The sequence below is a fragment of the Geospiza fortis genome, unplaced genomic scaffold, assembly GCF_000277835.1.
Source record: "Geospiza fortis unplaced genomic scaffold, GeoFor_1.0 scaffold188, whole genome shotgun sequence".
NCBI lineage: Eukaryota > Metazoa > Chordata > Aves > Passeriformes > Thraupidae > Geospiza > Geospiza fortis.
Window position 1 is genome coordinate 762,245 of NW_005054337.1, and position 26,030 is coordinate 788,274.

At 43.9% G+C, this 26,030-nt stretch overlaps 1 long non-coding RNA gene across 5 annotated transcripts in view; it reads right to left on the reverse strand.

The window, feature by feature from the left end:
- Positions 1-782: 782 nt before the first annotated feature.
- LOC115947992 overlaps positions 783-26,030 on the reverse strand; it is a 177,462-nt gene continuing 152,214 nt past the window's right edge. The window contains exons 4-8 of one of the 5 annotated variants that reach the window (XR_004081848.1): positions 15,611-16,240; positions 15,238-15,390; positions 12,024-12,149; positions 10,398-10,600; positions 783-1,011 (exon numbers count right to left, since the gene is read on the reverse strand). This is a non-coding gene — a long non-coding RNA (uncharacterized LOC115947992). The other 4 variants (XR_004081849.1, XR_004081847.1, XR_004081851.1 and 1 more) reach the window with 4 other exon arrangements.

Below are 26,030 nucleotides of genomic sequence, written 5' to 3' on the forward strand. Positions count from 1 at the left end.
TTCACAAACTCTTAGTGATGGTAACACACAAATCCCACTAATTTCCACTCTCAGTGTGTTTTTCTGTTAGGATTTACCCCAAATGAAGACAAGACAGATACTGCAGCAGTTAAATGTGGGAAACAGGAGGAGTGTTTTGAGCAGGGTGATTTGCTGATGATCTGCCCTTAAGAGTTGTTCTTGGGTTTAAAAGGCAGATGCTGGAGGGCAGCTTTGTGCCCTGCAAGTTATTGAGGTAGAGAGGGTAAAACACATCCCCAAAATAAATCTGTGTGCATGGCAAGGTGTCTGTTCCTCCCCCCGATCAGAAATTCAAGCTGTCTGATATCACTGTAGCGAGTCCTGATGAACAGGACTGGGAAACACAGTCACTGCTTATAATGAGGTGCTGCAGTGTAAATCTCATCTTCATTTAGAGCAATTTCTGAAAGACAAAGAGAAATCCAACACCTACAAATCAAAGCCCCACATCCCCAAACTGAGCTGGGAAGAGGAAATAAATGGCAGGGGGGCAGCTGAGCAGGTGGAGGCCGCCTTGCAGGAGCATCCCTGGGCAGGATGGGGCAGGGAGGATGAAATGTGAGGAGCACCCCAGCCCCCCCAGCTCACTGTGCCACGCACACGCCTGACCCTCAGCATCCCCTCGCTCCCCTTCCTCCCCCCTGCACTTATAAATCAGAGCAGAATTAATTCAGGCGCCGCGTTTTATTTGATAAACGTCAAAATATGTAAATACCGGGCTCTCTTCCTACAGTCGCTAAAACAAATGGAAAACACATTTATTAGCATAGAGATGAGTTTAATCAAATCAGCGGCGAGTACAAATTAGCCACAGGAAACGTAATGAGCTGGGAATTAATTAGCAGCATAATGGTAATAACTTTGCCTGCTGATTACCTTGCGGCCATGGCTCTCCCCCAGGGCTTTCCATGGGTTCTCCAACAGCTGATCTTTTCTGTAGCAGGAGCCCCTGAACTGGAACAGCATGGCCGGCAGCTCCTGTGCAACAGACTGGAGGAGGGGAGGGAGACCGGGCGAGGGAGGGAGGGGGAAGAAAAGCCATGTAAAAGATCTGCTGCCTTCACCTTCCCCAGCCCCGAGCCTGTTCCTTTGCCCCTGGCTCTCCCGGGCTGCCCTGCCAGGCTGTGGGGATGCCCTGGTGGGTGATGGGCTGGGTGGGATATCTGGGTCACCTTCCCCAAGCCAGTGTTCCCTCCTGGGCCAAGCACATGGTGCATTTCAGGGCACCCCGGGCTTATTCCCCCGCATCCTGCTGCAGGGGGATGGTGCTGGGTCTGACTTGTCCAAAAACAAATACCCAGGCGGTTCTGGAGGGAGGCTGGAGTTGCCTTGGGAAGGGCAGGAGTGGGCTGACCCCGGAGGCTCAGCTGGCTGTTTTGAGGAGCTGATGTCGCATGAGAAAGGGACAATTGGTGCTCCAGGGGCTTTGTAAAGTGCTGGGCTTGTAAATTAACTGTTTGACACCAACAGTGATGGAGAGCAGTGCGGGGCAGGGGATGCATGGAAGGAAGGGGCAGTTTCTCTTGATTTATTTGTATTCCTTCTGCAATGTCTCTCCCCCTAACACCTGAGCAGTCCAAAATAACTTGCTCAGAGCCTTTCAGTGCTGGAGCTAAAAGCACTTCATAAGCCTTAATGAATCAAGCTGTGCAACAGCCCTGCGAGGAATTATTATTCCCAGTGGTGTGGGAAGATTAAGGGAAAAATGCTCCTGTTTGGGGGCCTCCATTTAAATGCTCCAGTCCATCCTCATGCACCTTCACACAGCAGCCTCCCAGGCAAGTGACTGAGTGAAAACTTGGGAAGTTTAAAAAAATAAAGTTAAGTTAAAAATAAAAAAAGCCGGGCCATGCACTGAGGCACTTTAATGGGTATCTGTGGGGAATTAACTGAGCATTGAAGTCCAAAATGTAATGCAAAGTGATTTCTGGAGGTTGTATGGATGGTGGAAAGTGGGAATCCTGCTTCCAGGTCACTGGTACCTGCAGTGTCTCTGTCTTGTCCTTAAGAAGAAAGAAGCTTCATATTCAGATCTGACCTTTGAAGCTGAGAGATCCAAGTCAAATCCATAATTGACCTCTGGGTGCCAAATTAAGCAAGTAGGCATACTAATCCCTGCTTGCACACCCAAGATAAATTTTCCAAAGTCCTCTGTATTGCTTTTCCCAGACTTTGGTGGGAATAGGTATTCACCATTGCCTTTAATTGCAATATTAGGTCATTGCTTTTATCAACATCTCCCTAACAAATTTGATCAAACTTGCTCATGCCAACAGTGCTGATGGCAATGCCTCACCTCAGCAAGCTGACTGGGAGAAGAATTTGACAGTTGTTCCTGGAAAATCTCACAGGTCCCTCCAAAACCAAGTCAGAGGGGAGCAAATGAGTCCTGCTGCACTCGGGATCAGACCTGCTTTCATGCAGGAACTGAAATGTATATTTAAAAGTCCCAAGATAGGGCAATAAACTGAAATTCAGTCTTCATGGGACATTTGGTGATGTGTGAACTTTTGTGGGACCGTTTGCTTCGTCTGGAGAAGCAGAGACAGAACTTCAGCAGAGGGACTCTTTTTTGGGGCCCGATCTGCAGAGGTGCATGGAGAAGGGGTGTTTGCACAGATACTTCCAGCATTTTTTCAGAACTCCTCCTTTCATTAGCCTGTCAGAGGCTGGGCTCAGCCTTCCTACTGCTTGTTGGGTTTCTACCCAAAGCTGAAGGGTCTCCAAGCCTGATGGGCACTGTGGGCTGTGCAAGAGCTGCCACCCACTCTCAAAGGCCATCTCTGGGATGCTCCTCTCTGGAGATCCCACCCTGCAGAGTCAGGGCAACGTGGGCCTGACCTCAGATGAAAGTTGTATGACTTCAGTTAAAGATGCTTCATTTTTTACTCCTTTTATTGCCTCTGATCTTTCTTTTTTTTTCCAAGGGAGCTTGTGTAAGTTGACACAATAGATTAAACCACGAGTCGCAGTTGAAGAATCCTGTGTTTTATTATCAGGGATAAATAATATCTCCCCCAGAGGAAAATGGGAGAACACAAGGTCACCCAGCATGCCCAGAGAGGAGCCTGAATAGAATCTGTAAGTTGCTCCAGCCTCCTGTGCAGCCTGAGCTTCGTTCTGAAGGCAGAGGGGTTTATTCTTCAAAGCACCACTTTCCTTTGCTACCTGCAGACAAATAGGTTGCTCTAAGATGCCTTCCACGAGCTGATTTTTGATTCATGAAAGCTTGAACCAACACTGATCATAAGAGAATAGACAGTGATCATAAAATATGAAAGGTTTTCAAGAAGGACTCTACATCATACTGAGGTCTGCAGCAGGATTTCTGCTTCAGAGCCAGAGGGACCAAATGCATCCTTGGTTTATTGATGAAAATATGGAAGTGAAAGCAGTGAAAGCAGAATTTTGCCCCTGTACGTTCAAGGCTACCTAATGCCACAGAAGCTTTTAGGAAATCTACCACTTTAAGCATAAACACAAAACAATTTTGTTCTCATGCAATTTTCTTGCCAATGCTTTTTCTTAAAAATCTGTACGGCTGTCATATAAAATATGCCTGGGTTTGTTCTAATTTAGATTACGCATATTTGTCCTCAGTGAGTGATTGATTAAGTGCTCTGATCTTGACTGCTATGTTAGCAGCAGGTTATCTGTGCAAGAGGATTGGGAAGCTCATTGGATAAATGGTAGAGATGAAATCTTAGCTGTTACAGATCTGGGTTTCTTGTTCACAGCCAAGGCAAATGCTGTCTTCTGTGCAATAACAAACATGCTTTGTAATGTGTTCCAGGACAGAGCTGAGCCTGACTTTGTTTCCTCGTGGAGGGGTTTTAAGCTGTCACAATACCGTGGCACCAAACTCTTGGTGTCACAGCTCTCACTGCAAGGAGGGTATCTCTGAGTTCACTGGATCAGTTGTGATTTACGCTGATGTAACTCAAAACAAAATGTGTCTCACTGACATCTGCGGAGCTGCTCAGATAAAACCAACACATGAGCAGAATCAGGGAAAAAAAAGAAGATCTCTCTGTGCAACTGAGCTCATTCAAAGCAGCAAGCATGGCTTAGCAGGGCTGACCAAAATGGAAAACCTCCTTCAGGGGTTACTTACCCTGTCAATCTCACTTTACCATCACTGACCCTGAGCTGAGAGCAAATACAATCCTACCCACAGGAGCTGGGAGATATTTTCTTGATTATTCGCATAATCTTAGGTTCTGTACTTCTTACAGGAAATTATGTCAATTTATGTTTTATCATATTTTCATTTGTTTGTGTTTATGAGCTAGAATGGACACAACTAAAGTACCTGAAAACACCAGCTTGAAAAAATAAATCAGTTTTATTTTTCTTTAGTGCATCTTCATTCCTACGCTGGTCTATTGCATTGTCTTTGCAACACCATAGCACTAAGAAGGTGTGGTAACAAAACAGGCAGTTATGAAAAGAAAGAAGGATTTTTTTCCTCTCCTTTTCTCTTTCTGAATAATTTCTCTGACCTTCTTGGAGGTATAGAGAAAGCTTCCAAGACCATCACAATAAATAGGTTGTTTACTTGTTGTGATGCTTCCAGCCTTGGGGAAAAAAAAAAAAAGAAGATAAAGAATAGAGAAAAGAAAATCCTTATACCCACTGTCTTCCAAAAGGAGACAGATGAGCTGTGAACTCTAGAGAAAATATTCCAAAATCTGAGCATGATGCTGTCACAGTAAAGCAGAATAAAACAGAAGAAAGCCAAACAAAAAGGTGGTGATCCCTGCAGGGACTCAGCACCCTCCTTCTCATCATGGACTTTGGGAAAAAAACAGGGGCAGGTTGCAGAAATGCCAAAACAAGGGGATCTATCTTGGGGAAAACCCCTCTGTCCCAGCCTGATTTCCCATGATTGGGGTATCATGTTTGCCGTTGTCTGCAGTGATTTGCTCCCAGCCCTGCACAGGCAGGGGCAGCAGCTCAGGCCCTTTCCGAGGCAAACCATGGCCTGCAGCCACGGAGGGAAGTGCTAAGCTGTGTTAATGATGCTGTGTTATCATCAGGCTCTAATGCTGCCTGGGATGGATGTCACTGCTGTGTATGTTCCTGCAGATCAGTTGGTAATTACACTTGGATCCAAAGTAATTACGCTGAGACTTGCACTCCGGTTTAGAGACAGAAATAACCATGCACTCGCCTGGTCCCACACGTAGCACTTGTGATGTAATTTAATAGCCAGCTACTAACATGAGAGTAAAGAGGCATTTCTCTTATATTTATGCCCTTTTAAATTAAACATTGGTGTTTTTCCCTGTGAAAGGAGCACTGTGCCACTGGTCTCCTTTTCCCACTCAAGCGCCCTCCTCTTTTCCTGACAAAATGAAATAGACTGAAGGAAAATAAATATTTATGAGCTCCTCCTGGGGTGTGATTGTTTTGATGCAGGTCTTGCTTTGGCTTTACTCTCTGCTCTATTTAAAATTTCGCCAGGGAAAAGCCACCCCTCTGAAGGCTGGAGGAAGATGAAGGATTTGGATGAGTTCTGTGGTCTCTGGGTGAGGAGCAGAAGGACCAACCTCCCTTTTGGAGGTTTTCCAGGTCACATCTGCCTGTGTGTTTCCTCTTTAACCTCCCGACACTAAGCACCTGGGCAGCTGTAGCACTGCATTAAGCACCTTTTTTTGATGAGGAGCTCAGAGGAGAGGGAGGCAGGCGGGTGCCTGGAGCCCACCTGCAGAGAGAACCTTCCCTGTCTGCACTTCTGTTTCCCAACCATCCATCAGCAAAGCACGCAGCCTTTTCCTCACCTAGAATCCTCTTGTGCATTTCCAAATAAGCCAAGGCTCTGCAAATATTTTCCCCCCTTCAGGGTGAGGAGCTTACTTTGCTTGGGAAAAGAAAGAGTTTACTGTGATCTCTTTCTTTTGGCAATGTCTGGGTAATCATGGCTCATAATAATGCCATCCCAGATGTTGAAACATCTCCTGTATTAATTTTACCCAGAAGATAATTTCCCTTAGAAATCATGTGCAAATCCCCTGTTCTAATTTAAGAATTAATTCAGTACACTAAATCTTAGCACTTCATCCTAGAAATGTTTTGCAGTGTCTGTTAACCCTTTGCAACAACAGGATGCAGCCCAAATGTGGGATGTAGAGATGTAACTAAGCCTGTCTCTCATACCAAGCTCTTTTTAAGGCCAGTAGCCAATACTTTAAAGCCTAGACCTCCAGAGCCTACCTGCTTGAATGGCTTCCTTCTCCCCAGAGAAACGCAAACATAAATTAATTTGCTGTTGCAAGTGTGGGGGGCAAATACACCAGTGCACCAGACACCCCACTGCAGCGGTGCCTGGGACTGGGATCCCACCCACCATCAGGTGAATGGGAATGAAAATAGGATAAATCCACTGTTAACAAAACACGGAGGAAAAAGAGGAGCTGAACGGTTTAGCTGAACCTGTGTGAGAAATGTCTGGGAGAGCTGGGAACACACCACGCTCCTTCAGAGCCCTGGGTGTGGGTCAGTGGTGCCTGGAGCCAGTGGTACCTGACCATTTCCCCCTTCCTGGAAGGGCTCAGGCACACAAAAGCTCACACCAGCACTGCTACACAAAAGTACTGCTGGTGTGCACTGCTTCATGCCTTTGCTGGGCTTTCCTCACTTAATTTACAATGGAAACTGTGTCAGACTCCAGGCTGGGCATTTTCCTGCCCTTCCACATTGTGACAATCTTAAAGCATCACAGCCTTTATACTGAAAGTCTTTGACTGCCATTGAAAGCAGTGAAGAAAATAAAGAGGCCAAATCTCTCTGAATTTCCCCCAACTTTGTGAGATCAGAGTGCAGTCCAGCGCACCTTCTGTGGAGCAGGATGCTCCAAAAAAAGATCCCCTGATTCCTAGCAGAACAAAATGACTTTATTCCATCCCAGTGATTATACCCAGCTAAGTGCTTCATGCAACCTGAGGTCACATTTGGGATTCCACTGGTTTTACTGGGGGTGGTTGTGTTTGCACTTTGCAGAGCAGAGGGCCAGCCAAAGACCTGATCCAAAGAGGATTTATTTGGAATCAGCTTTTTAAATTATCCTAAGGTGATAATAGGTGATTAGTGCTGGGATATTTCAGCACCTCCATCACCACCTCCTAAACTCCCCGATGCTGAACTGAGACTGTGCAGCCACTTGGCCTCAGAGGAGAGGAATGATGCAATCCCCCCAAAAAAATCCTTTCTCTTGCATTTCAATAAAATAGACTGGGAAAGTTTGCTGTGTCCTTCTGGTCCTTAATCAAAGGAGGCTGCATTTGTGCCACCCTGAATTTCAGCACTCTGACAACTGCAGGATGGATCTGCTGGCCCAGCAGCCCAAGCTCATGCACTGGTTATTATCCCTCCTGATGAATTCACTTGGGGATCTGCTCCTTGGATGCAAAGCTCTCAGGTCAGGACAAATGGAAAATGCATTACATGGAGCGTGACATGCTGTGAGTCCCAGGAATGTGTTCAGATATGTCCATAGGCAGTGGGATAAAGCTGTTCCTTTATCTCACAGCTGCTGTTGGAATTTCCTTCTAGAAACCTGTTTTTGCATCAGCAATGGCTATTTGCAGTGAAATATTGGAGTTTCTTGTATTCATTATGTATTGAAATGAAACAAGCTAAAATCATAGCTTTGTTGTAATTTTGATTAGTGGGAGACATGACAAAAAAGACCCAGTATCAAGTCTGAAGTATTTAGAAAGCCTTTCTTTTAAAAAACCAAAATAAACAGAACTTGAAGTGTCGTCCTGATGGGAAAGCTAGCTGCAGTTTTCCAACAAAAATTTTTCTGCAGCATCTCAGGATTTTGATCCCAAAAAGGAAGAGTTTGTGGTGTCTGAGGCCCTGATCTTGCCACAAAATATGCACTGCTGGTTCTGTGGGAGCTTTCTTCTTTCTTCCGCAAGGGAGAGACAGAGTTTAGTGTTATTTAGTGAATTGTCACAAGACAAGACACAGCTATTCTCACCCAACCCACTGATCATTCTAGAAGACTTTATATATAATTAGTTTTGCTGTTTTCATTTGCTGTGCTGCTCTCATGAGCTATGGATACTACAGTCTCATTCAAGGTGTTTTATACTCATTTATGAAGGAGCAGAACTCTGTTAGCAGACACGTTTTGCAGCTCAGATCAACAAGCACGAGTTGTGGTCCCGCCAAGAGTTCCCCAAATGGGTAGGATGTGTGAAGCTGATGTGTGGATGAATTTAAATAATCAGGGTTCAAGTGGGCAGAATGTCACTGTTAGTTTGGTGGCCTGGGGCAGGTCCTGGTGTCTGCTGGAGGTGGGAGCAGAAGTCCTGTGCATCCTGTTGGCAGCAGGAAGGGAGGAAATAGCTCAGCAATAAATGATGTCTACTGTCAGGCCTGATCATCCCTCTCTGTGGACATTCACAGCACCTCCTGCTCCCAGGACCCAGCTCCCAAGCTCAGTGTTTGAGCTGAGGACAGTGAGCCTTGGTACAAAGGAACATTTTCCTTTCCCTCACTTCACTTCCCCTCCCATGGGGAAAAAAACTTGGCTTAAAGTCAGCTCCTGTTTGATAATTTCCCTTAACTACCAGCTAAATAATACATGATCCCCAGTGCTGACTGATGACTCCCTCTCCTGACCCTGTTTTATTTTTATTGCTTGGCTCGGGCCAGTTCCTTCAGGTCCTGAATCATCAGAACAGAGACCTTGAGGTATTCCAGGGAAATCAATCCCTGGCCCATTGACATATTGCTTTAGCTAACCAACCATACAACTTCGCTTTTCCCTGATAATTTCTCAATTAATTGCTTTTCAGCTCTCATTCGTTACAAGGTCAGGCTGTGACTGGACTTGTACATTCCCATCTCTGATAAACTCTCCTGGTCCCCTAATCAGCCACGACTGGGATTTTAGTTCCATTAACTTATTCATCATCCAGACATTTTCATCTTGGGGAGCTTGACTTTTGATTGTATCAGGAGTATCTTCAATTATTTAAGAGGACTTAAAATTGCCTTCTTACCTAAAGGGAAAATGCATTTGGAGCCCTGAAAATTGATCATATTGGACCAGTGTCTTTTGGATGTTCATATGTGCAAGCCCATGTTAAAAGAAAAGCTCCTGCATGGTCAGAGCAGAAGAATTTGCTGCTGGTGAACATGTGTGTGCATGAGGCTGACTCTATTGAGATGTCAGCTATAGGGGAATGACAGTGTGCTGATGACTGGTGGCTTACTAATGCTAAATCACGCCTGAGATTCTGTTCCATGATGTCAAACATTGATTCAGTTTCCGTGGGAAGTTATGCAAATGCCAGAGCCCTTCAATGAGGTCTGAGACTGAAATTGCGAGCAAAAAAAAAAAAACCCTACTAATAAAAGAAACTTCCCCTCTCTTGGCAAGAAATCTTTTTAGAAAATTTTGAAGGGAGCTGCTCCAGGAAGAGGGTGAATTTTGAACATGTCCCAAAAGGCAGAAGGGCTTGTAGGACCCTCCTTGTGTGAGCTGGGAGCCAAATCCTTCTATTCTGCTGCAACCTTCTCTCTGGGGCTGTGCTTCATCTTTGCAGCAGCTGGTCCAGTCCAAGGCAACAACCCACTAGTGCTACTTTCCACAAATTTATTCTTTTAACAGAAGCAGCAGGCCATGTTACACAACCCCAGCTCTTCTCCACGCCCCTCTTCCCACAGTTTGCACCCAGGCAAAGCTCCTAAGAGTCTGCAAGCTTCTCCCAAGAGCAAAACTGGTGGCAAACCCAGACAAATGGGCATCAGCTGGGAAATGGTGGATTTCTGAACAAAATGATGGGACCAAGGAGTCTGAAATCCCACCTTGCTCTTTGTCCCAGGCTCTGTGACTTTTTCTTTGACTGAAACCCACCTTCCCAGGATGGTACTGGGGAGCTGTTTCAGGTTATCTGAGTGCTTCAGGCTCTGAAGAATATCCACAGAGAGAGGTCAAACTGTATTGACAGGTTCTTTAGGAAGAAAAGCTAGTTTAATATTGGCAAGACAAGACTGCTGCATATTTAACAGGAGCCTCTTCTTCCAGGAAAAGTGCTCTGGTTTCAGTTCCCTTTCTGCTGAACATGGGTGGTAGCTTTTATCACCCATGATTTCATTGCAGGCCACAGAATGATGGATTTTTCTGGCAGAACCCTATGCTCACACTTTTGAGTGCAAATTTTCATAATTCACTTAAAAAGAAAAGCCCACATTATCACTGAGAAAGGCTTAAAAAAAGACTAAGAGCACAGAAAATTGAAAAAAAACCCTTCACCAAAAGGCAGTGCCTTGTGATGAAGGAAAGTGCAACAGCAACAACAGCATGAACTGTGGGGTGTTTCTTTGCTTGTTTTTCCCCCCAAAATGCAATAACTCACCCATCCCACTGGAAAAAAATGTGCCCTTTCTTGATGCATCAGCAAGGAGGGCCTTTGCATGGTCTGTGTCTCTTCCTGTCAATGATGCACCAGAAGGCACCAACACTTGGAGGACGTGAAGAAACGTACAGTTCTTTCCCCGCCTGTTGCTAGGATTCACAGCTCTACCCCACCACTTTCTGGGGCTTCAGCTCCTATTTTGGCTGTAGGAAAAAAGAAAGAAAGAAACCTTGTTGCTTCCAGGCTTTCTGCATAAGGCTTGAGCAGCTCCAATGCCAACCCTTATAATATTGCTACAGTCAGACATAAAATCTTAATGCACAATAGTGCCTTGAATCTTGCATTCTTCTGAAAAAGGTGAGTCCCCAGTAGTAAATGAAATATTAAACATTATTAAATATGAAACAGCTAAACCTGGATTCCATTAAAATGAATCTTTCATGGTTTTCCTGGTTTCTTTTTCCCATTCCCTTTTTTTTATTCCCCAGGGAGCGCAGTGATCTCGTGAGCTTTTATGTGTCCTTTTAAAGACAGAAAAATCACAGGTAATTTAAGTCTATTCTATTCAGATTTATTTTAGCTGGAAAACAAATCAAGGCAGTGAAACTCTTGCTTGGTAGCATCTCTCTGACTGAACTATTCAGCAGTCGATATCAAAGGCTCACCTAAAGACACTCTTGTAATGCCTGCTGACATGTGCCACCTATTTAGAAATCTTGTACCCTGTTACACACTCTTCTTTCATTTAGAATGGCTTTAATCTTCCACCATACACTAAAAAAAACCAACAACAACAACAAAAAAACGGTGCTTATTACATAGGATGCATTTTGAGCTGGTTTTGCTGCTCCTGCAGGTTTTCTGGGAGTTAAACTGTGTCTGAGGCGAGTGCCCACATGGGAGCTGGCAGCTGGGCATCAAAGGGAAAGTCTGAGAGAAGAACTTGGGGTTTCACAGAGCCTCCCTTAGACTGGCTGATGGAACACACTTGACTGAGGGTACGACTGCGCTGATAGCACAGGGCAGTCAACAGGATAAGCCAGGACTAAATATTCTCACTGTATTTCATTCCTGTAGTGTTTGCACCTCAAAATGAATAAATATACGGCAATCTGTGAACCTCTGGTGCTGGAACAAACCAAAGGTGTGTCCTTCTCATGACATGTATTTATGTCCTTGTGTTCAGATCTTAAGCCCTTTCTGTGATTATTAACTTCTGTATTTAGGCAGGACTGGTAGAAATTTTTAGAAGAGGATGGGAAAAAGAGCTCTTGGCCTTGCTGGGAGGCTCCCAAGGCTTGGATCTGTGCAAGAGAATTCCCTGGCTCTGGCTGGGAGACTGCTGAATCAGACTGGGTCTGGTGGGAGGTTGGATCTCAGCACACACCTTAATTCTTGACTTGCTGCTGCAAAACATGCATGAGTTAATCTACAGAGAAATTTCTGGACTGGAAGGCAATAAGTACTAAGAAAGACAAGTTAAAATGGCAAAGAAGGTAGAAATCCATTAATTATTCATGACTACTGTTCCATTTTGTGCAAAAAGCCTTTCTGCCTCGCTTTCCATTTTGCTTTGCTTGGGTCACATCTGAGGCTCAGCAAAGGAGATTTAAATGGGCTCCCCACCTCAGGAGCTCGTGCTGATGGTTCCCTCACATCCAGCTGGGTTTTGCATCTCTCCCTCCAGGAATTCAGCAAAGTGGGAAAATCCACATTCTGTCCTGGTTCAGAGTGCGCCGTTTGCCAGATTTCCTAAAAAATAAATAAAAGAGTAAATTGTTCGAGGTTATTTTCTGTATTTAAACACCAATATTTGCTTTTTGCTGTGGCTCTACTTCAGCTGAGATGACAAGAGCATTCCACCAGCACGGTCTTCTGGCAGCCTGACCAGAAGCATACGCTCTTGGTCTGGTTTTGTGAGGCTTTTTATGCCTTTTTCTGGCCTGACACCCTTGCAATGGAATCCCAACCACATTATTTATTTATTTTAAAGAACTGCCTTTGGCCAGCTCAGGTTTTGACCACAAAGATTCCAGACTGCCTCAGAGCACCAGGAAACATGCTGCAAACTGCTATGAAGCTGAGACATGAACATGTCAAATAAGTGATCCACATGAGAGTAGATAGACGTGACATTTAGTGATCATCTTTCTTGGACAAAATGGGGCATTGCTGTCACTTCAAGTAAATCTCAGTCAAATTTCTGGCATTTTACCATAGGGGAAGCAGGAGGTATAATAGTAAATTTCTCTTTAAAAAATATAAAAGATCAACCTTGGAAAAAAATATGGTTGCCACAATTTAAGGTGTAATACCTCATCCTAGCTCGGCCAGCCATTTCCTGGCTGCTGATATCAATATGTCACTCCTAATGTTTACTGATGTTCACTTTATAAATGACTTTTCCTCGCTGTCAGAGTATCTGTCACCAGCTTCTCTTCCCCCTCTTTGCCTCTCATACCCTTTAATAAAGATTAATATCTTTGAGGTTAAGTTAAAAGATCACATACCACGTAAATCACACCATAGGTCTGATATTTAAAAAAAGATGAACATGTAATTGCTGAGATTATGTGAGCAAATTGGGTAATTCCTGGCCTAAATGAACAGAGTTGGCTTTTGTGGGATCAGTTAATCTAAGTGCACATTCAAATAAAGTGTATTTTGTGCAGGCATTTGAGCTTCTGAAGGTTCCCCCATTGAAGAACTGCAGATGTTTGAAGCAAAAATTGGTGAGTTTAACTTCTACAGCTTCTCTGAAGTTTCAATATGTTTAAAAGACATGCAGAATGGGGATTCTATAAAAATGTGGCACACTGGCTTTCCATATTTATAGTCCACCAGTGACTTCTATATTAAATGGTTTCAGTCTATGAGTCCAAACAAGATTTTTCAACCTGTCACTCCTGCAGCTCAGCCTGGTACATGAAATGCTAAACATGTTCTGGCTGCTTTGTACATCTTCCTTGACAAACACCTGGAGTAATGACTCCAGAATGAATATTTAGCTGGCAATTTTATGGATGAAGCCCAAACCAGTCATTTTGGCTTTGCAATGCTAACAGTAGTGAATGTGCACTTGGCTTTTAAACTGCAAGGTGCAGCTGGGAAGACACAGGGAAGCAGATGATGGACCCTTCATATAAACTATGATCCAAGTACAGTTTGCCCAGCCAAGAACTGCAGGATCAGACCAAGACAGGGTCATATCTTGGTACCAAAACCTACAAGATCAGATTAAAACAGCTTCTGTAGGGGTCAGACTTAGGCTTATTTTTCTGACCACTGTCTTTCCTGTGCGTCTCGGACAATCCTGTGATTAAGGGTGGAAGATGCAGATTCCTGGTCCAGATTAGACACTTTCCTGCAGACTTCCTATCCAGGTTCCATGGGTCAGATCAACACTTCAAAAGGGACTTCAGCCCTTCTTCCTGATCTGTTTGAAGACCTATTGGATCTATTGATCTTCTCTTTTTGGCACTCCATCTTTGGTGTTAGAGGTCTCTGCTACCCACAGCAATAATTCTGTGTATCCTCAGATTTACAGCAGTTCTGGTGTGGCTGAGCCACTCAATTTGTGGTTTTTACACGTGACCCATTGGGAACTTGCACACAAAGGCTCTTCCATTGCCTTCCAGGCACTGGAATTTCTCTGAAAGTGGAAACAGAGCACAGATCCAGGTCTTGTGCTACCTGAGAGGCCCCAGACCCACACCTTTGTGTGGGCAGCATCTCCTTCTCTGGGCTGTGGGCGTTGTGCATTTTTGCATGGTTATGTGTGGTGGTGACCTGGCTCCTCTCCATCCTGCCTCTCCAAGAAGCATCCCTGGAAATGGAGAAATCTCTAAGGATGTGCTGGAGCAGGAAGGGAGCATGAAAATAGTTGTGGCTTTGACAAAGACACTTCTTTAGGAGTGGAGCATTTTGGCTCTGTTTTGTGCTTTATCCAGAAGCAGTTTGACATAAATTGTTGGATTTAACCCCTAAACTCTAAGTAAAACCCTCCTCCAGGTGTCAAAGGCTACATCCCTGTCAGTGCCCAAACCACAGCCTCCTCTTTGAAAGGGTACATTTTGCTGTGTTGTGAACTCCAGCTCGGGGAAAACTGCAGCTCCTGAATCTGCAGGGAGGGGACAGTCTGAGGGGCAGATCTCATGCAAAGGGCACTGATGGTGTTCTTTAGTTTCACACAAAACCTTCCAACTATTGGCAAGCTACAAAAAAAACAGAGTTGGTACCAAAAGCCAGTTCCTGAAGGGAGAATTGTGTGTGTTATTCCTTTCCAGTGCACCAACAAAACTATTGTGCTCAGAAGATAACTCTGAAACTGCCTTTTGTTATATTTTGTATGAAGTAGGATTTTCTGTCTGCAATAACCACTGGGTGATTTTATTTCTAGGAACTGGATTATTTCACAATAAAGGTAAAGAGTCTCCAATCATTTTAGCCAGAGAATAAAAACACCTCTAAACATTCCAAGAATATTATAATATATCCTAAAACCAACTTAGTTTTCACTCACATGATTGATATGTGCACTATTTTACTGCACAACACTGTTTTTCTTACACTGAATTGTTTCTTTCAACTATAGCTAACTTGATTCTCTGTGTAGCAGGATCTGAGGCCAGTAAACCATGAAGAAATTTTACACTGCAGACTGCAGCAAGCAGAGGTCTCTCCAGCAAAGGCATTATTTTACAAAATGATGGATGTGCATATTTATTTGCTCTGTGACTTCCACGTCAGGTTTGTCATATTTCCTCAAATTACTAGTTAAACCAAGGCTTTGAGTTTTGTTTTGTTTTTGTTTCTGCTGAAGCCTGCAGGCTCAATATACCTTATAAAAATCAAGCTGTAATTTATCTGCTCCATAGATCATGTGTAACAATAATCACTCTGGAGTCTGTGCCGGGTTCGGATGTCTGGCTTTGTTGGAAGAGATGTATGAAGTGAACAAAAAGCTTCCTGATTTTCATACTCTGCAATAAACCTGAAATATGGAGAGAAGTGAAACATGTATTTAAATTAAACCGAGGAATCATGACAAAGAAGGAGCACAGAGAAATACACGCATACCCAGAAACATATTTTGCAATGACACAGGATTATTTCCCTTAGCAGATGGACCTCTTCAAGTTCTGCACACTCCACGTCGCAGACATTCAGCAGTCAAAGCAGCGAAACAATTTGCACATGGGACTCGGACTCACCAGAACAGTGACTTGTTAACTTGCATTTTGCAGGGAGAAAAACCTTTGCCCACACAAAAACGTGGGGATCCCCAAAAGGGTTCATATTCGTGAGCGCTGCCTGCAATATTTAAGTGCTGCTTCATGCTTAATTCACTGCTTGGTGTTACTGCTTGTTTCACATACATACGGGTCATGTTGGAAAGGCCACGAGAAAACCTCAGAATCTTTTCCTAGGTGTTTGCAAAAATAATAATAATAATAACAGACTAAAATTATTAGCTGACCAATCTAACCACATGCAAATGTAAACCCCTCAGAATATTATTGTAGCTTTAATCCCCTCCACTCCCACATGCACCTCTGGGAAAAACAGGGAACAATCTTAATACACTGAAATATATTTTATTTCCCGGGGTGGGCACTTCCTCCCACAGCCAAACTGCCTTTTGCAAGGCGTTTCTCTCCTTGTTTTGTTTGTCACAACACCGAAAGGATACGTGATTCATGTTGCAGGGGACGCGCGTTCCTGGTCACCACACAGGTTAATCAGCAGCCAGGCTCTGCCACCACCAGGGCCCCAAGGAAGCCAAGCACTTGGAAAAGACTTCTGGTCCATTGCCTGTAGGAGCATAGAGCTGCAGAGAGGCCCTGGCATGAGGAAGAGATTGCAGTTTTAAGATCAATTAATTCTCTGCTATGAACTTTGTTGGAGAGCTGCGGCCATGCACTGGTGGTGGAAGGGGGGGGTCCTCCTCTGCTCCCCAGATAATGCCATGCCTGGGACTGGATGGATAAAGCACATTCTGGGATGTGCTTCCAAAAGCCCAAGGTCTGTTTAGTCTGCAGCCTGCGTTACAGGGCAAATCTGATTCTGCCTCCAGCTCCCCAGTTGCTCTGGTAATTTTTTAAATTTTTTTTAAAAAAAACCCCTAAACTGTGGTGGCACTGTCATTAAGAGATCCAACAGAAGCCTGGAAGAAGAGATTAGCACATACCAGAGTGACAGGGCTGCTGGGACAGGGAAAAAATAGACAACATCAGTGCAATGTACCATTAAAAGTATGGAGTGACAGATGACAGTTGGTCTGTGATGGGGTGATTCAGCTAAATGGTAAACAGAAGGGCGAATTCTGATCTTGCTTATGCCAACATAAACCTTGGGCTGCAGAGGAGCTGCTTCGCGTCTCTAGGACCAGAGTGGAGCCCATAAAAGCTGTGACTCAGCCAGATAATCTCTGACAACTGTTAGCACCGTGGTAAATATGGCAACGTGGCAGGCTGGAAGAGGGGCTAAAAAAAGTTTCGCTTCCACACTTCCAAAACGAAATGTTTCAGAGTTTTTTTAATCTCAAAACGACGTCTAAAATCTTGGGAGCAGTGATAGAAGTGGTTGAGAAATATTGAGATAAAACATGTTGAGGTTTTTTTTCAGGTTGGATGAAATATTTTGATTGAGGCCAAATTAATGAGGTTGCTGAGCCAATGGGGTGAAAAGTCAGTTATCCCCATAAATTCCAGTCTCTCTGGAGTGGACCTGCTGGACACTTTGCACAACCATTAATGGTGATGTGGTGGACAGACACTAACTCATGTCTACATGAGAAAGACGAGGAAAGGCTTTTAAAAGGAAGTATTTGCTAAGAGAATTTTTAACATTTGTTTTTGCTTCAAAAACACATTTTCAAAGAGAGGATCCCATCCAAAACATATGTTCCCTCCCTGTGTGGGCAGGCGTGCAAACACTAACGTGGGACCGAGCAAACTGCAGAGGAGAGCATGGAAGCCAAAGCTAAATCTCTCCCATCTTGCTGCTGAGGTTTCCTTGTGATAAAGCTGCTGCTCTGTGATATTGGCACTGAGAAAGGGATGGACTGGGCCTGTCCTGTCTCCTGGATGTCTGAACCCCCTTGTCCCTTCACCCATTGGCACCATCTGGCACCAGGTTGTTTGCCTTTGGTGAATGACAATGTAAAAACTATCAGGATGTGAACCCGTGCTGTATTGCTTCTGATTAAGATAATAAATTCCCTTTTTTCTTTCCGTGGTTTCACTTTGTGATGTACTGGTATTTTAACTTCAGTCCACACAGTGCCTAGTTTCACCAGGAAGCTACTGCATTATCTGCAGAAACACAAATAAGCTATTTCTCATGGAAAATGTCATTTTTCACATTTTAGCTGGCTTGGAAGGTAGCTCTGCTACCAAGAGATATGAAGATCTGAAACCCATCATCCTTGGTGGGAAAGGCCATGAGAAGGCACTGTCCCATAGGAAGGCCACCATGGCAACTGCGTCCCCCTCCAAGCCTTTAGGAAATTTAGGATCACCCAATTAAGATTTAGGGTAAAGTTTTTTTTTATGAAGCAGAATTGCTTCCTCCTGTGAGCCCAACTCGAGGTGGCAGTGAAAATGGTCTAGGAAATAAAGCTCTGCACCTTATATAGGCAAGCTACCAAAAATATATGGATTGTGGAATTGCTCTTTGCTGAGAAGGGAATTCAGATTTTATTCCTCCTATTGTGTTTTATTTCTTGTGTCATTACAGAATACACAAGCAGATTATTCCCCAGCCACAAAAACAGTTGCAGCAAGATGCTGCAGTTGAAAAGAACAAAACAGGCAACAGTTCAACATTCTCAGTTAAGATCATTATGATACTATTAATGGATATTAATTTCTGTTTATTTTCCAAATATTAGGAAACTAGTTTTCAAATTCACACCTCACCAAATGCTTTACAACAATGATTTGTTTCATTAATTTTATCAGCTGCATGCCTTGGTTTTTTATAGCAGGTTCTTTGCTGAGAGACATTAATCTGTGATAGAGCATTCTAAGAGCCTATGCAGAGGATCCAAGCTGATGAATGTTGGTGTGCAGGCTGCCCACCACTGTCAATTTTTCAATTTGCAGTGTAGTTGGGTCACATAATAAATTTCTGGGGGTTTTATTTTTGTTTTACAGAAGCCTTGAAATTTTTCTGCGCATATATTCTCACTGTTTTAACATGCATATGAGCCCTCAACATCCAAATGTCAAATTCTGTGTGGTATGGGTTAGGTAATAAACTCTATGGTATTATTTTTAGAATACCTATAAAAATAACTAACACAGTTTAAAGTCATGTCTTTGTTAAATATTCAGTGTAGAATTGGTTTTTAGCTGAATTCAGTATCTACTATTTCTTAGTTTCTTGCTAATAAATATAAAATGCTAATGGAAAGTGAACAGGAAAATATTCTGCATATGCTAAATTGACCTTATATTCAAAATGGAAAAATGCTTGTGCCACGTGTTTAAGAAAAATAAACACCTGGATGATAAAGAGAGCAGTGCACACATCCTTATTGAAAATATTTTCCTTAAATTCTCAAGTTTTACAAAATGTCATGGCTTTCTCTCTTCTGGCAAGAGCAGAGAGTGGCAGCCAACACTGAATTCTATTTCTGATTTTGATCTAGATTAATTCTTCCTGGAGGATGCTGTGGAGCTGAGTGTGGCAGTGTTACCCCAGTGCCCCTGTGCCCACCACAGGGAATGTGGGAGGGCAGGTGGCCCAAAGGGAGCAGAGTCAGGCCCCTCCAGTGCCACCAGCTCCACTCCAGTCATGTCTGGCACACAGGTCATCATGCAGCTCTCATGGGCCAGCAGTTTTACAGCCCTTGATCAGAGGGTTGAACGCATCCTCACACCTCCCAGGTGGTGAACTCCTCCCAGAAGGAGCAGGAGGCAGGGCTGGATGTCTGCACGACCTTCCTCCAGGTAAGGGCCAGCCCAAGTGAGGGTTTTACAGGCCGAGCCAAATCCCAAGTGACTTCTTCTCTGCTCTTCCCTGTCAGTCTGCTGTGAATGCTCCACAGGATGCTGGATTCCTCTGCTGAAAACTGGAGATGGAGCTAAAACTCAGGTGTTGGGTCTGGACCTGCAGTCACTGCTGAGTCTGGTGTCTGTCAGGCACTGCCAGGGATGGATCAGTGCAGAAATGGCAGCGGGGGAACACTACAACAACAAATGGCTGCTGCTGCATTGCCTCCCCTGCTCCCCAGTCCCTGGGCCAAATTTCTTTATCCTTTTCAGTGTAACTCAAAACCAACGAAGTCAATAGAAAAAACAGTTAACCAGACCCTGACCCTTGGTTTGCTTAAACTCCAGTGCTGCTGAGTTAACCCCTGACACATTTTAGTTTACCTTCATGTCTTTCCCCAGAGTAGACAGAAAATCCTATTTTTCATATTTGTTTCCCTGGACCTTGGCCAGCTGAATAGAGGTCAAATACGTCAAGCTGGGTCTAAACTACAGCAAAAAAATGAGCTGCATTTCAACCTCTTTTTCTAGCAGAGTGACAATATAATTCATGTTTATATTCCTGCCTTCGCCACCGTCCTGCTGTTTGACCTCGGCAAAGTCACTTCATCTTTTTGGACCTTCATTTCTCCTCCAGCTTGTTCCTTTTGTCTTTAGACTTATATGGGGCAAAACCAGACAAATAGACAAATATCTGGGGCAAAATGTGGCTTACATGGTGCATTGGCATTACTACAATAAAGCGCTTCTACCTCCTGGACTTGAAGTCCAGGTAAAAGTTTTGGAAAATAATATCAACATAAATTCCAGACATGGGATAAACATAAAGCAATGTGCTGTCCCCATGCATGCCAAGGGTTTTCAGCATTCGTACCCAAATTAGCAGGCCGGTCTCTGATGCAGAGCAGCACTGTGCCCACCAGTTCTGCCGTGCAGCAGGAAAAGCGGGTTCAGATAAGTCCAGGAGCTGAGCAAACGTGAAATGTCTTCATTTGAGTGAAACTCTCATTTTAATTGAGATGTTTGGCTGTCTTCAGATCTAATTTCATGATCCAAACACCCCAATTTCCCCATAAGAATATGTTCAAGCATTGCTTGACTGCTATTCTCCTTTGCTGCAGAGCTGGGAAGTCATCACAACTGATGAGGAGTCATTACAAAGTTGACCGTTTGCCCCTTTTCTTCAAAAAAACCAATTCTGCAGAGCTTCATTCGTTTCAGCCCACACTGACTCTCATCCAAAGCCTTCCCTGCTGCTCGAAAGAAACCTGAAATTTCCCAACTGCAGGATTAAACTCATCCTCGCCCCCTCCAAACAAACAAATAAACAAACAAACAAACAAATAACAAAGGAGGGAAGAAATTATCTCTACAGTAGGGAGATGAAGGTAAAGAGCTTATATGTTAATCATTAGCAGAAAGAAACCCAACCCAAATGAAGTTAGAAGGAGAGAAAAGAAGACATCAAGGGTGAATTGGAAGGAAAAAAGGCAAGAGCAGAAGATACAAAGTGAGGCTGCCAGGAGTGTTTGTCTGCTGTGTGAGAGTGGCCAGAGCCCTGTCCAGACTGGGAGAATGGAATTATTCAAGTTTTAAGCTCCCAGCAATTCCTGCAGTGACTCTGCTGGGTCCCAGCTCTCCCTCACCCCCTGGGTGGGGGCCACCCACCTTCTGTCCCCGTTGTCACCCTGTGCTCTGCCTTGCAGGAACGCTGAGAGCTGGGAGGGAGGGAGGGAGGGAGGGAGGGCAGCCCAAATCCAGCATCCCCCCATGCCTGGCGAGCCCGTGATCTCCTTTATGCCCATCACTTATTCATTCTCCCTTTCTTCCCGCCATGGCTACTTGCGAAATAAACTAGAATTTCCTGATATTTATCATTATAATTTTAATTTTTTTTTTTTTTTTGGGTATCTGTGGTCTGGAAGGAGTTAAAGTCATTATCTCCTCGATGTCCACCGCATCCCCGCATCCCCGCTGAGCTCCATCAGAGCTGCCGGGGCAGTGGCAGCGGTGGCTTCACCTCCCAGCGCCGCAGCCTCGCGCGGTGCCCAACTGCTGGAGTTTGCTAATTTGTGTGTTTTCACTCGAGGCCTGCTGATTCAATCATTTTAAAGATGCCCATTTCTTCCAAGCCAGGGATTTTATGACTCTAAGGATTAGAAGCTGTTATCTCAACAAACCCTGGAGCTCTATATATTCTGATTTTATGGTAAGCTTCACTAATAAACTGTTTAAAACATATGCTAATTGTGTTTATTGTATTCTTTAATTATCATATGTATCATTAAAGATGTACTATCCCGTTTGGAATCCTAATACCTAATGCCCTGCTTTTATTTATTTATTTTCTTTTTTGGTATAATTTCACAGTACTGCGTTACTTTAAAAAAAAGAGAGAGGAAATGGAAATACAGATATATATTTTAACAAGGAAGCTTATTTTCAATTTTCATTGTTTATTTAAAAGTACAGTCTTTGTATTTAAGTTGAAATCTCTCTCATGAAAAAAGGCAGGCAGGGAATGACATAACAAAACATGGCATTCTGTCTCTGTGCATTTTATTCTTTAATTCTTTTTTAAAAATATGCCTCCCTATCATCTACTATGCTTAGTTTTCTGTTTTCAGACTGCTCAAAATGATAATTTACCCAGCTGAGTTGGGTTACAAAAGATCAGAATAATTGTCCCCTCATTTTTGTTCTATCTCATTATTCTTATCATACATACACACGCTCACACACACACCCCAGCAGTGCATAAAAAATAAGGCTGTATTATGTATATGTACATGTACTCATATATACAAATGTATATCCACACTAATTGTGCTCATTTTTGCCCATTAATGAGGAGTTGTTTTTCCAAAACAGAGATACCTGCCATCCGAGCTATGTGAGCAATTTTCACTATTTTGAAGCCTAATCTTCATCCTGAATGCTGTTTTATCTTGTTGCTTTAAAATGAGGGTGGCCCTGCATAACAAAATCCTGAAATTAGGATATATCCCCCTGCTCCTGACTTGCTCCTAACAGCCAGAACAATGTCCCTCAGCCCTGGCTGCTGCTGAAGGCAGAGGCCTGCCCCAATTCCTACATCAGTTTTATTATTTTTGTTCTTTTTCTTTTTCACTTGGGAAAACAAGCTGGCATTAACATGGGGCATTTTGCTCATTGCTGAAAGAGAAAACAGCAATAAAAAAATCCCAGCGTTTTTCAGCTGCGCAAGTCAGGGGAAGGGCAGGAAGACGCATGTGCAGCGAGAGCAGTCCGTGGTCATCAATATTGCAGATGAGAATAATAAATATGTGCAGCCACGCGACAGAAAAATGCAGCCACGCTCATTTCTGCACTCGTGCTCCAGCTCAGACCTTTAAGTTCTGTTTCCCCCCCTGCATTTGAGGAATATCCTGGGAAAAACATAATTATCCCAACACAGAATTTTGTTTTGATGAAAAAGAATGAAAATGCTGGGCTGCTTTGCTGCTGGCATAGTGGGGGATTTGCTGTCAGGAGTTTATCAATCAGACTTTTTTTATTTTAGTTGGTGAAGAATGTTTCCTTTAGGTACCAGATGTTAATGTCACCTCATGAATGAAACTGCTTCTGCAAATTGAATAATGTCATTTGCATTCACTCGTTCTAAATAACGTTGAAAAGTGGCAATGCTGCTTGTGTTAAAAATTCTTTTTCCAGGCAAAAGAGACTCTTCTTGGATATCCAAGACATGATACACAACTGGGATTTGGATTTTTTAATAAACTTGTTAAATAATTGTACTATTAGGCTGAAAACTTAAAAAAACCATGTAAATTTGGTTCCTAAATAATGGCAACCCACAGCCTAAGCATTCCCATCACACAATACAGAACTTAATGTCAGGTCAGTTTCTGTTTATGGGGGTGATGGGTGAATTTAGGACGAAGTGCCTGCGTAGGTGTTATCACTTTTCACTTGCTGGGACCCCTGAGGACAGGATTAATTGTTTGTTTTGCCTTTTTGGAGATATAACCCGTTGTTAGTTTGACATCCCAGCCACAGGTGTTCTTCAAGCTGCAGGAAGGAATAGCAGACTGTATCCTGTCAAAACAACCCCACTGTGGTTAGAGACGTCTCAGCCCATGGTTGACTTTATCCTGGATTCCATGGGTGTAATATTTGGGGTCTTGGTGTGTCTGGGGGGCCCTGGGGGAGCACATCTCCCCTGCCTACACCAGCCCAGCCAGCAGAGCTCTGCCCTTGCTTCAGCCCCTGGAAAGGATAATTTTGCACAGCCCCACACAAATTAAAGCATCACCATCTCTCCCTATTATATTAATGGATTTTATGCTACTTTTTAAATTACACTGTTTTCAAACAGGAATACATTTGAATGTCAGACTCTAATACCCAAATATAAATGTCAAGACCTCTGTACATCTCTGACATGTAGGAACTAATTTAATCATCTCAGTGAAACGATTTCAGTTCAGACAATCACTTTGTTCGAGTGGAAGGGTTATGAAGAGGGTGCACAGCCACAGGAAAGTGCTTACACACTATTTAGGGCCTTGCTTTTTTATAAAAAGAAAACCAAGATGGGCATTTGTTCAGGAGTGGAAATTCCCAGCCCCTGCCAAGCTGAGGTAATCGCACTGCGGGCTCGGAAAAATGATGCGTAGCACCGAGGAATAGTAAATGCTCACTTGTTGGGGAAAAGAAGGGGAGGGGGCAGTGATGGAAAATGATTTTTTTTCTCCTGTGTCTGGAGGATAAAAAGGACAGTCTTGTGAAATCTGGGCTGCATGGTCAGCGAGTGCTGCTGAGGTCCCGAGTGGGTGATCCCACAGGCTGCGCACACAGATAACAGGGACAGGGAGAAAAACTAGCAGCAGTTTTGCATTTGGGCTGAGGGCTCCTGCTTCTAAAACTCATCTTAGAGAGTTTCATTCCTCCTTTTTACATATGGCATTTTAAAAAAGGCAAAGGCAGTGCAGGCAGGTTTTTTTCTGAAGGGTAACAGCTAAACAGGGCCGGCAGAAGGAGCTTATTCCCTATGTGAGCCTGCTACCCCCAGCATCACTGTACTCCACCATAACCCATGGCTTCAATCTGCTCTAGGAGACAGGGAGGTTCCTCCCAAATTTCAGGAGTAGCTACGATCAGCTCCAGGCCACTGCTGTACATTAACTCCCATCAGTAGAGGTGCAGTGACTGTATGGGAAAGAGAAAGAAACATCCCAGCTCCTTTCTGGGGTTTCTGGAGGATCAAGGAGTCTTGAGAAGAAGTCGCATAGTCAGAGAAAGATGGGAAAGAGAAAGTGGAAGGGTGGATCAGAGCCTGGAGACATGGGAAAGGGATGGTTAGGGACCCCAAAGTTAATAAATTAATCAATCCATGTGTGGAGAATGTTTGACCATGTCCTTCCCCTGGATGTGCCATCACCTCCCGAGCTGCAGCCCAACACAGTCTGCACGGGAGCTGATCCAGTTCCCAGTGAAGATGCTGGGAATAAGCACAGATTCAGTGCTGATGGCTCTTCACTGTCTTGAATTTAGCCCTAATTCTGTCTTCACAACAAGTGGGATTAAAAACTTTGAACTGAAATAATGTTGCTGCTGTTTCATGCACCCCCAAACAAAACAAACTAAAAGAATAATCAGGGCTGCAGTCCATGTTGGAGAGCTCTGGTGAAAGAAGCTTAATTTGTTGGGTTACTTGTTACAATTAGATGCAGTATAGATGATGTCAAGTTATGTTAACAGCTCTAGGATTTTCCAAGTGTTGGTATGAAAACTGCCCAGCCTTGATAATGAAAACATGCGCAGGAGAGCTTTGTAAAACAATCAAAAATCAATCCTGTGTGTCAAGTTGAACATATCAATGAGACAGTTTGCAGTCAGAGGGTTTTCTTATGAAGTGCTGTCAACAGTCAATGCTACACTTGTCTGATCCGTTCAGCCCCGCTAAGTGGAAAGATTTCTCTTTATATTAACCCAATAGAAAAGGAAAGGAAAACCAGGAAAATGTAAGCCACAGTAATTCATCTCAAGTATCCTGAAGGACAATTAGCAACAAAGGCTAGCGGTGGTAAGCCTGCTCTTTGGTGGGGTTTGGAGATCCGGGGCTGTAATTATTGAGCCATCCTGCTCAATAGCACAATCAATGCTTGACGGCTGCGCCGGTGCGGCGGCTCAGCTCTTGTGTAAATGAAACGTCAGGCTGGGGGAAAAGGGGCCATTGTGTTTACCCGAGCCTGGATTAGCTTTTAGAGAACAATGAATCTGCAATCGACGCAGGCAGGACATTTTAATGGTGTTGTCGGGATCTTTCTTAACAGGAGGTTGGGGTGATGGAGAGGGAGGGAGAGCGGTGCTGGCGGGGAGGATGGATTCCACCCTGCGCACTGTGCAGGTGTGTATGCATCCAACCCCACTTCCCACCTTGTCCCAGCTGGACCGTGGTCCTTGGAGCTGGCAGCAGCCACCCAGGATCAGGGCACTGGGACCACAGTGCAGTCGTGCCAGGCTTCACGACTGGCTGGGCAGGTGACATGTTTCTGCACCCGACTACACATCTTTCTGCCCAAAGGGCCTTAAGCCTCCCTCCCCTTGCTCCCTCGAGCATGGCTCTTCCTGATTTATAGCCTCAGGGTTT